General features: G+C 39.8%; 1 protein-coding gene across 5 annotated transcripts in view; it reads right to left on the reverse strand.

Annotated features, from left to right (window-relative positions):
• Positions 1-4,393, reverse strand: part of LOC132891502 (interleukin-10 receptor subunit beta-like) — a 48,126-nt gene extending 43,733 nt beyond the window's left edge. For 2 of the 5 annotated variants that reach the window (XM_060929145.1, XM_060929138.1), the window contains exon 1: positions 4,238-4,393. The gene's annotated coding sequence lies outside the window, so the exon portion shown is untranslated. Of the gene's footprint in view, positions 1-3,576; positions 3,751-4,237 lie in introns of all 5 variants that reach the window. The other 3 variants (XM_060929139.1, XM_060929144.1, XM_060929142.1) reach the window with 3 other exon arrangements.
• Positions 4,394-12,152: the final 7,759 nt, after the last annotated feature.

Here is a 12,152-nt window from a genome sequence, read left to right on the forward strand (position 1 = left end):
GAGTTCGGACTACACCAATCCACAGTCAGACAGATTGTGTACAAATGGAGGAAATTCAAGACCATTGTTACTCTCCCCAGGAGTGGTCGACCAACAAAGATCACTCCAAGAGCAAGGTGTGTAATAGTCGGCAAGGTCACAAAGGACCCCAGGGTAACTTCTAAACAACTGAAGGCCTCTTTCAGATTGGCTAATGTTAATGTTCATGAGTCCACCATCAGGAGAACACTGGACAACAATGGTGTGCATGGCAGGGTTGCAAGGAGAAAGCCACTGCTCTCCAAAAAGAACATTGCTTCTCGTCTGCAGTTTGCTAAAGATCACGTGGACAAGCCAGAAGGCTATAGGAAAAGTGTTTTGTGGACAGATGAGAGCAAAATAGAACTTTTTGGCTTAAATGAGAAGTGTTATGTTTGGAGAAGGGCGGCACGGTGGTGTAGTGGTTAGCGCTGTCGCCTCACAGCAAGAAGGTCCTGGGTTCGAGCCCCGGGGCCGGCGAGGGCCTTTCTGTGTGGAGTTTGCATGTTCTCCCCGTGTCCGCGTGGGTTTCCTCCGGGTGCTCCGGTTTCCCCCACAGTCCAAAGACATGCAGGTTAGGTTAACTGGTGACTCTAAATTGACCGTAGGTGCGAATGTGAGTGTGAATGGTTGTCTGTGTCTATGTGTCAGCCCTGTGATGACCTGGCGACTTGTCCAGGGTGTACCCTGCCTTTCGCCCGTAGTCAGCTGGGATAGGCTCCAGCTTGCCTGCGACCCTGTAGAAGGATAAAGCGGCTAGAGATAATGAGATGAGATGTTTGGAGAAAGGAAAACACTGCATTCCAGCATAAGAATCTTATCCCATCTGTAAAACATGGTGGTGGTAGCATCATGGTTTGGGCCTGTTTTGCTGCATCTGGGCCAGGATGGCTTGCCATCATTGAAGGAACAATGAATTCTGAATTATAACAGCGAATTCGAAAGGAAAATGTCAGGACATCTGTCCATGAACTGAATCTCAAGAGACGGTGGGTCATGCAGCAAAACAACCCTAAGCACACAAGTCGTTCTACCAAAGAATGGTTAAAGAAGAATAAAGTCAATGCTTTGGAATGGCCAAGTCAAAGTCCTGACTTTAATCCAATTAAAACGTTGTGGAAGGACCTGAAGCGAGTAGTTCATGTAAGGAAACCCACCAACATCCCAGAGTTGAAGCTGTTCTATACGGAGGAATGGGCTAAAATTCCTCCAAGCCGGTGTGCAGGACTGATCAACAGTTACCGGAAATGTTTAGTTGCAGTTATTGCTGTACAAGGGAGTCAGATCAGATACTGAAAGCAAAGGTTCACATACTTTTGCCACTCACAGATATGTAATATTGGATCATTTTCCTCAATAAGTAAATGACCAAGTATAATATTTTTGTCTCATTTGTTTAACTGGGTTCTCTTTATCTACTTTTAGGACTTGTGCGAAAATCTGATGCTTTAGGTCATATTTACGCAGAAATATAGAAAATTCTAAAGGGTTCACAAACTTTCAAGCACCACTGTACAAATTTCATACTGTTCTGCTATTGAAGACCTTTGTGTGATTTTCTGATAAATACATTTTTCCTTCATTATTGTTATTGTTCATAAATCACACAAAGGTCTTTAACAGTAAATAACTTTAATACTGACCTTCATTTTTCCAGAGCTGTGCACCACTATGGATAAAGTTTGAATAATTTGGATGTCATCATTATATTACATTTTTACATGTTCCTGCTAAAGCTTCATGACCAAATGTATTGTTGTTACAAAATATTAGGTTACTTCAGTATGCAAAAAAGGTGGTATTGTATCGAGTGCTATGTTTTAGCCTGGTAGCCAATGTGTTCAAAAACCCGACATTTAAAATAAGAAATACACAGTAATAGTGCAATTAACATGATTATCATGACTAGGATTCTTTCCATGTCTTATTTATATGTTACACAGGAAAATTTAAATCACTCTTATACAGTGATTTAAATTTTATATATATTTTATATAAATCTTATATATTTCCTTGAAAAATAATTTCTTGTTCCTTTCTAAAGTTGCATAAGTACTACATAGCACACAACTTTAGCGAAGAAAAAAAAAACAAAACAAGCAAACGTGAAGTAAGACAAGACTCCAAATAACAGAACAACAATAGTGATGTGGGTATTTAGCATTTAAACTTTAAGCAAATGCATCTGTGAATAATTCAGACACTCAGTTTTTAAGTCTATACTGACACCTATTTGTTTAGTCAGGCTTTTGAAAAAAAATATTTTAGTTAAAGGTGCAGATTTTGACGTGCTCATGAGTTTAGAGAGGTTTTTTTTGTGATTAACATTTTATTGATTTAAAGACATATAAGGCATACACGTCAGGCATATGAAACATGAACATAGGCTTAGTCATAACACACACAACAGCAAAACAGAGACATAATCTAACATCAACAGAAAAGTTCAAAAAGGGGTGCACCTACCACACCCACAAGAAAAAAAACATACACAAAACAAATCAAATTAAAAAAAAAAAAACATACGGAGGAGGGGGCCGCACTAGAAGCTACATCTCTTGTACAGTAGGTTTGTGACAATGAGTGTGGGGGGGTAAGCCTGCAGTAAACCACTACTCAAGGCCATCTATGTATTGTAAAAAATTCTGCCATTTAAAGTAATACCAGTCTAATCTGTCCAGCTGGGTGAAAGAAACTCGTTCATATGAGTTTAGAGAGTTTTAATAAACTGAGATGTTTGGATGCTTTCTCTCTTCACTCTCATGTCTTTCTTCAGGTTTGTGATGGTGGAGTGGCATGATGTGGCTTTCTGTCCCAGGTGATTTATGTCTCATGATAAAGTCTTCTTGCCCTCCTTTACAGTTACGCTGGCAGTCATAGTTAGACCTGCTGGAGTCACAATCTATACCACTATAGGATAAGGAACGGTGTACCTAATAATCCGTTTCTCTCTCTCTCTCTATGCTGAGCTGTATGTGCTCCTGCTGCGTGATCCTGAAACACTTCTCTGCCAGTGATCGCTTAGCTTCTCATCTTTTAGACCTGGCTGATTCTTCTTGGCACTTGTGACTCACTTTCTCCTACTGTGGCTGGACAAACATTGACACGTAGACATTCTGAGATTCAGAGTTTCACTTCTGAAAACAGTTTATGCTCAACTCTCACCCTTATTCATGCCTGGGTGGCATGGTGGTGCAATGTTTAGCACTGTCGCCTGAAAGCAAGAAGGCTTTGGGTTCAAGCCCAGTGGCCAACGGGGGCCGTTCTGTGTGGAGTTTGCATGTTCTCCCCGTGTCTGTGTGGGTTTCCTCCAGGTGCTCTGGTTTCCCCCCCACAGTTCAAAGACATGCGATTAGGTTAACATGGGGTGCCCTTGAGCAAGGCACCTAACCCCCATCTGCTCCCTGGCCGCTGTAGCATAGCTGCCCACTGCTCTGGATATGTGTGCATGTGCATAAGATGGGTTAAATGCATAAGATGGGTTAAATGCAGAAAGGAATTTCACTGTACTTAAGTGTATGTGCGATAAATAAAAGTTCTTCTTCTTTTTAGTCTCACCTGGATACTCTAGACTTGGACCTGTGCTGTAAATGCACAATACACCTTTCCTGTGCTCAGCCCAGTACTGTTTAATTTTACTCTTCTGGAGACTTTTCTTTTCCTTGCCTCTCTCCTCTTAATCTCAGCATTAACTTCCATCCACCAAGCTAAACTTTAAATAAAAAAAGAAAACTGGTGGTGGGAGGGAATAACAAAACAATAATAGTTATTGTTTATTTTCTGTTCTAAATTAAACACCACGGGATTTCTACAGTCCGAAACAGCACTGTATATGTAAAGAAACACTGTATAAGAGTGATTTAAATAACAAAAGTACGGAGACAGCTGGCTGACTTTCTCTCCAATAACACACACACACACACGGTACATACATACATACATACATACATACATATATATATATATATATATATATATATATATATACACACACATATGTATGTACATACACACACATATATATTATATACATACACACATATACACACACACACACACACACATATATATATATATATATATATATATATATATATATATATATATATATGTGTGTGTGTACACACACATACATACATACATACACACAAATATATATATATATATATATACACACACTTTCCCAAACCCATAATTTATAATACAAGATCACACTCACTGTTTTAGGCTTCGTCCTCTGGCACACAATCCTGGACATTTAAAATGGGGGAAGAGAGAGAGAGAGAGAGAAAAAAAACAACACACTGCCAGCTACTGCGTCTCGACCAAACCTACTTTCCTTTTCCCTGATCACATGACCATGCTCTACGTCACACTTTTACCCGTGCTTCCTTCAAGTGCGCTCTCAATTTTGGTTAATACAAGTTCTAAACCTGAACAAATAAACATCCTGTAATGTCATGTTTGGTTTATTGCCCTTTTACACTGTAGTCAAGACGAAAGAAGCGAAAGTTTCGGTGGTTTTCACTTGGGACAAAGTACAAATTGTAAATAAAAACGGAATGCAATAATTTACAAATCTCAAAAACTGATATTGTATTCACAATAGAACATAGACAACATATCAAATGTCGAAAGTGAGACATTTTGAAATTTCATGCAAAATATTGGCTCATTTGAAATTTCATGACAGCAACACATCTCAAAAAAGTTGGGACAGGGGCAATAAGAGGCTGGAAAAGTTAAAGGTACAAAAAAGGAACAGCTGGAGGACCAAATTGCAACTCATTAGGTCAATTGGCAATAGGTCATTAACATGACTGGGTATAAAAAGAGCATCTTGGCGTGGCAGCGGCTCTCAGAAGTAAAGATAGGAAGAGGATCACCAATCCCCCTAATTCTGTGCCGACAAATAGTGGAGCAATATCAGAAAGGAGTTCAACAGTGTAAAATTGCAAAGAGTTTGAATATATCATCATCTACAGTGCATAATATCATCAAAAGATTCAGAGAATCTGGAAGAATCTCTGTGAGTAAGGGTCAAGGCCGGAAAACCATACTGGGTGCCCGTGATCTTCGGGCCCTTAGACGGCACTGCATCACATACAGGCATGCTTCTGTATTGGAAATCACAAAATGGGCTCAGGAATATTTCCAGAGAACATTATCTGTGAACACAATTCACCATGTCATCCGCCGTTGCCAGCTAAAACTCTATAGTTCAAAGAAGAAGCCGTATCTAAACATGATCCAGAAGCGCAGACGTCTTCTCTGGGCCAAGGCTCATTTAAAATGGACTGTGGCAAAGTGGAAAACTGTTCTGTGGTCAGACGAATCAAAATTTGAAGTTCTTTATAGAAATCAGGGACGCCGTGTCATTCGGACTAAAGAGGAGAAGGACGAATCAAGTTGTTATCAGCGCTCAGTTCAGAAGCCTGCATCTCTGATGGTATGGGATTGCATTAGTGCATGTGGCACGGGCAGCTTACACATCTGGAAAGACACCATCAATGCTGAAAGGTATATCCAGGTTCTAGAGCAACATATGCTCCCATCCAGACAACGTCTCTTTCAGGGAAGACCTTGCATTTTCCAACATGACAATGCCAAACCACATACTGCATCAATTACTGCATCATGGCTGCGTAGAAGAAGGGTCCGGGTACTGAACTGGCCAGCCTGCAGTCCAGATCTTTCACCCATAGAAAACATTTGGCGCATCATAAAACGGAAGATACGACAAAAAAGACCTAAGACAGTTGAGCAACTAGAATCCTACATTAGACAAGAATGGGTTAACATTCCTATCCCTAAACTTGAGCAACTTGTCTCCTCAGTCCCCAGACGTTTACAGACTGTTGTAAAGAGAAAAGGGGATGTCTCACAGTGGGAAACATGGCCTTGTCCCAACTTTTTTGAGATGTGTTATTGTCATGAAATTTAAAATCACCTAATTTTTCTCTTTAAATCAGGGGTGGGCAATTATTTTTTCCATAGGGCCACATGAGAAACAGAAAATTTTGTGGAGGGCCGGACCATAAGGCTGAATTAAATTCTACATAATATTAATTGTATTTCTTTATATAAAGCAATAAATATCATTGTTTTTACAAGCTGCTAAGACTGGTAAGAGTATGGAAAAAACGAGGTTGCCTTACAAAAAATGTCATTTATTCAATCAAATTTCCCAAAACAATGGTTAACAAAATGTGAACGTTTGTACCATTTTTTTTTCAGTCACATTCACCCCAAAGCACAATAAAGACATCACAATATTGTCTTTCTACTCCAAATATCAAGCAAGATACATCATATTATAATAATGATGCCCACATTTGTAGTCTAATCACCTCATTTGGTGTTTTTTATTTGTTCAGTGAGAGAAATCTAGTCTCTGTTGGTCTTTAACGAGTGCATCAAAGTCAGGTTGAATGTCTGAGGTGGAGATGCGAAGCACAGCTGACAGATGATCATCAGTCCATTCGGTGTCGGTATCAGATCTACAGATTGGCTCCGGCGCCTGCTGGTGACGTCACACTATGTGATTGGCTGGACCGTTTGAAGGCTGACGTACAAGTTTGTGGTTAGTCTGGACAAATTACGGAAGTAGTTATCGCGGGATTAGGTTTCGTGGGATTTCATGTCATGTTCATGTCGCGCGCATTGCGTTTTTGTTTAACACAACTTCAAAATAAAAGCAATGCACATTCAGTCCATGCATGAGGTAAAATTAGGAAATACGTTTATTTTGTAATTTCTAATTAACCTTACGCGGGCCGGTCAGAATGAACCAAAGGGCCGGATAATGCCCAGGTTTGCTTTAAATGATACATTTTCTCAGTTTAAACATTTGATATGTCATCTATGTTCTATTCTGAATAAAATATGGAATTTTGAAACTTCCACATCATTGCATTTTGTTTTTATTTACAATTTGTACTTTGTCCCAACTTTTTTTTGGAATCGGGGTTGTGTGTGTGTGTATATATATATATATATATATATATATATATATATATATATATATATATATATATATGTGTGTGTGTGTGTGTATGTATGTATATATATAAAAAAGTATGCTTTCATTTCTAACTGCTGCACCAATCAGACGTTTTTGAGTTTACGTCGGTATTAAAATTGCTTAATCTACCCGACTTTAAAGTAAGATTAAAAAAAAAAAAGACTTAGTCCCGACTTGCAAGAAGGAAAACACAAGTCGAGCCAGTGAACGTGGCATGAAACCCACAGAAGGAGCACGAGCACAGTGTTACTCCGCCATTACATGACCGCATAAGCATTACATAATTATTAACTATTTATTTTCGTGTACTGTTTTGGCAGACTGTTGAAAACAAAAGTCTGCAGCTGAGCTGTAGATGAAAATATTACTTCCTGGAAAAGCTATGTCTGACTGGCTAGATGAGGGAAAATCCCCAGATTACTTAATTCAGCACGAGTAGTCATTTTGTAGGCTTATTCATGATTATCTGTGGAAAAAAAGAGCAGAATTTTTTCCTAAGATTCGGTGCTTCTTCGTAATTTTAATACACGGCAAAGCACAGAGGGAAACGGAAAGCGAAACTGTTATCTGAATTCCTATCATAGCTCTGGTGAATATTTAAAATAAATGAAATAGCTGAATGAATTCCTATCACAACAGCTCTGACAGTAGTTCTGGCTACAAGTCACAGGTACATATCAATGCGCTCGTTTCTATTGTAACAGTTTACACAGGGGCTTGTACAGCCAGTAAGATTTACATCCATCTCCTAAATTAAGATATCATAGGATCATCATAGAATCTCCACATAAACTAAAAAAAAAAAAAATCGGAGTGACTGTTGATATGAAGTTTTCTGTGAGAATTTTATTAAACGTTTTTGATAAGAGCAGGAGTCTCTGACAACTGTGACAGGGTCAAAGGACTTTCCAGTTTCTCAGGAACATGACAAGCCGCATTTTTTTATTTACAACCCCGATTCCAAAAAAGTTGGGACAAAGTACAAATTGTAAATAAAAACGGAATGCAATGATGTGGAAGTTTCAAAATTCCATATTTTATTCAGAATAGAACATAGATGACATATCAAATGTTTAAACTGAGAAAATGTATCATTTAAAGAGAAAAATTAGGTGATTTTAAATTTCATGACAACAACACATCTCAAAAAAGTTGGGACAAGGCCATGTTTACCACTGTGAGACATCCCCTTTTCTCTTTACAACAGTCTGTAAACGTCTGGGGACTGAGGAGACAAGTTGCTCAAGTTTAGGCATAGGAATGATAACCCATTCTTGTCTAATGTAGGATTCTAGTTGCTCAACTGTCTTAGGTCTTTTTTTGTCGTATCTTCCGTTTTATGATGCGCCAAATGTTTTCTATGGGTGAAAGATTTGGACCGCAGCCTGGCCAGTTCAGTACCCGGACCCTTCTTCTACGCAGCCATGATGCTGCAATTGATGCAGTATGTGGTTTGGCATTGTCATGTTGGAAAATGCAAGGTCTTCCCTGAAACAGACGTCGTCTGGATGGGAGCATATGTTGCTCTAGAACCTGGATATACCTTTCAGCATTGATGGTGTCTTTCCAGATGTGTAAGCTGCCCATGCCACACACACTAATACAACCCCATACCATCAGAGATGCAGGCTTCTGAACTGAGCGCTGATAACAACTTGATTCGTCCTTCTCCTCTTTAGTCCAAATGACACGGCGTCCCTGATTTCCATAAAGAACTTCAAATTTTGATTCGTCTGACCACAGAACAGTTTTCCACTTTGCCACAGTCCATTTTAAATGAGCCTTGGCCCAGAGAAGACGTCTGCGCTTCTGGATCATGTTTAGATACGGCTTCTTCTTTGAACTATAGAGTTTTAGCTGGCAACAGCGGATGGCACGGTGAATTGTGTTCACAGATAATGTTCTCTGGAAATATTCCTGAGCCCATTTTGTGAATTCCAATACAGAAGCATGCCTGTATGTGATGCAGTGCCATCTAAGGGCCCGAAGATCACGGGCACCCAGTATGGTTTTCCGGCCTTGACCCTTACGCACAGAGATTATTCCAGATTCTCTGAAACTTTTGATGATATTATGCACTGTAGATATGTTCAAACTCTTTGCAATTTTACACTGTTGAACTCCTTTCTGATATTGCTCCACTATTTGTCGGCGCAGAATTAGGGGGATTGATGATCCTCTTCCCATCTTTACTTCTGAGAGCCGCTGCCACTCCAAGATGCTCTTTTTATACCCAGTCATGTTAATGACCTATTGCCAATTGACCTAATGAGTTGCAATTTGGTCCTCCAGCTGTTCCTTTTTTGTACCTTTAACTTTTCCAGCCTCTTATTGCTCCTGTCCCAACTTTTTTGAGATGTGTTGCTGTCATGAAATTTCAAATGAGCCAATATTTGGCATGAAATTTCAAAATGTCTCACTTTCAACATTTGATATGTTGTCTATGTTCTATTGTGAATACAATATCAGTTTGAAATTTGTAAATTATTGTATTCCGTTTTTATTTACAATTTGTACTTTGTCCCAACTTTTTTGGAATCTGGGTTGTACTTCAATGAAAAGAAAGAGAGAAGCTGCGGGACTGTTCATTAATGTGATCATGTAAGTGAACTGGAAGCAACTTGTCTTGAGGCTGTTCCACAACAATAAAGCCAAACAAAAAACAAAAGTAAACTCCTTTATCTTAACAGATAATATCCATACAAGACATAGTTCTCTCTGACATCTGACATCTTTCTCTCTCCGAGGTTCAAATATCGCACTCTAAGTACAAAGTACGCAAAAGAAACTGAGATTGTGACGTCACCACACTACATGACTTACTGAGGCTGAGATCTAGTGGATACATCACTTCTAAATTGTTGTAAACAACCCTGCAGATGCCAAGTGTCAAACATTTGGCTGTAAAAATAAACCCGATCACTGATGCAGTGAATGACAACACACACACACACACACAGCCTTTGGGCGCCTTTTGCTACCTATGAATGCTCCATTGCTGGCTTCTCACAGTGTTTTTGTTTTTAATTAAATGTTTCCTTGTATTTTTATGTGACATGCTTTTGTTTGTTTTTATTCACTGAGAAAAAAGATCTTTTTAGATGGCAACAATCGTGTTGCCATGACAACAAACATTATTTACTAGTATCTGTGTCAGTACTGCGTATGCATTATCTCGCCGAGTGAGATTTAAACTTAATAAAAGTGAATTTTGTTGATTTGCGGATTTTGTTGGCAGTAAAAATCACATGGTTACAGAAAATTAATGATTAAATTTTTAGAACGAGAAGCTGTGGCAGCAGAGGCGTGGCCTAGCATCAGTTTGTGAATGGAGGGCGGGGCCAGGGAAGGTGAGTGGCAAAGTTAATATGCCATAAAGTTAATAAGACACTTATGTGTGTATGTCTCATCTCATCTCATTATCTCTAGCCGCTTTATCCTGTTCTACAGGGCCGCAGGCAAGCTGGAGCCTATCCCAGCTGACTACAGGCGAAAGGCAGGGTACACCCTGGACAAGTCGCCAGGTCATCACAGGGCTGACACATAGACACAGACAGCCATTCACACTCACACCTATGGTCAATTTAGAGTCACCAGTTAACCTAACCTGCATGTCTTTGGACCGTGGCAGAAACCGGAGCACCCGGAGGAAACCCACGCAGACACAGGGAGAACATGCAAACTCCACACAGAAGGGCCCTCGCCGGCCATGGGGCTCGAACCCAGACCTTCTTGCTGTGAGGTGACAGCGCTAACTACTACACCACCGTGCCACGCTCTCTCTCTCTATATATATATATATATATATATATATTGTACATACAGACACGTGTGTGTGTATGTATGTATGTCTAGAGCAAATGTTAAAGCTGAAAAGTGTTAAGAAAAAACAAACCCAATTCCAAAAAAATTGGGACAAAGTACAAATTGTAAATAAAAACGGAATGCAATAATTTACAAATCTCAAAAACTGATATTGTATTCACAATAGAACATAGACAACATATCAAATGTCGAAAGTGAGACATTTTGAAATTTCATGCCAAATATTGGCTCATTTGAAATTTCATGACAGCAACACATCTCAAAAAAGTTGGGACAGGGGCAATAAGAGGCTGGAAAAGTTAAAGGTACAAAAAAGGAACAGCTGGAGGACCAAATTGCAACTCATTAGGTCAGTTGGCAATAGGTCATTAACATGACTGGGTATAAAAAGAGCATCTTGGAGTGGCAGCGGCTCTCAGAAGTAAAGATGGGAAGAGGATCACCAATCCCCCTAATTCTGCGCCGACAAATAGTGGAGCAATATCAGAAAGGAGTTCGACAGTGTAAAATTGCAAAGAGTTTGAACATATCATCATCTACAGTGCATAATGTCATCAAAAGATTCAGAGAATCTGGAATAATCTCTGTGCGTAAGGGTCAAGGCTGGAAAACCATACTGGGTGCCCGTGATCTTCGGGCCCTTAGACAACACTGCATCACATACAGGCATGCTTCTGTATTGGAAATCACAAAATGGGCTCAGGAATATTTCCAGAGAACATTATCTGTGAACACAATTCACCATGCCATCCGCCGTTGCCAGCTAAAACTCTATAGTTCAAAGAAGAAGCCGTATCTAGACGTGATCCAGAAGCGCAGACGTCTTCTCTGGGCCAAGGCTCATTTAAAATGGACTGTGGCAAAGTGGAAAACTGTTCTGTGGTCAGACGAATCAAAATTTGAAGTTCTTTATGGAAATCAGGGACGCCGTGTCATTCGGACTAAAGAGGAGAAGGACGAATCAAGTTGTTATCAGCGCTCAGTTCAGAAACCTGCATCTCTGATGGTATGGGGTTGCATTAGTGCGTGTGGCATGGGCAGCTTACACATCTGGAAAGACACCATCAATGCTGAAAGGTATATCCAGGTTCTAGAGCAACATATGCTCCCATCCAGACAACGTCTCTTTCAGGGAAGACCTTGCATTTTCCAACATGACAATGCCAAACCACATACTGCATCAATTACAGCATCATGGCTGCGTAGAAGAAGGGTCCGGGTACTGAACTGGCCAGCCTGCAGTCCAGATCTTTCACCCATAGAAAACATTTGGCGCATCATAAAA

The sequence above is a fragment of the Neoarius graeffei genome, chromosome 9 (genome assembly GCF_027579695.1).
Source record: "Neoarius graeffei isolate fNeoGra1 chromosome 9, fNeoGra1.pri, whole genome shotgun sequence".
Lineage (NCBI taxonomy): Eukaryota > Metazoa > Chordata > Actinopteri > Siluriformes > Ariidae > Neoarius > Neoarius graeffei.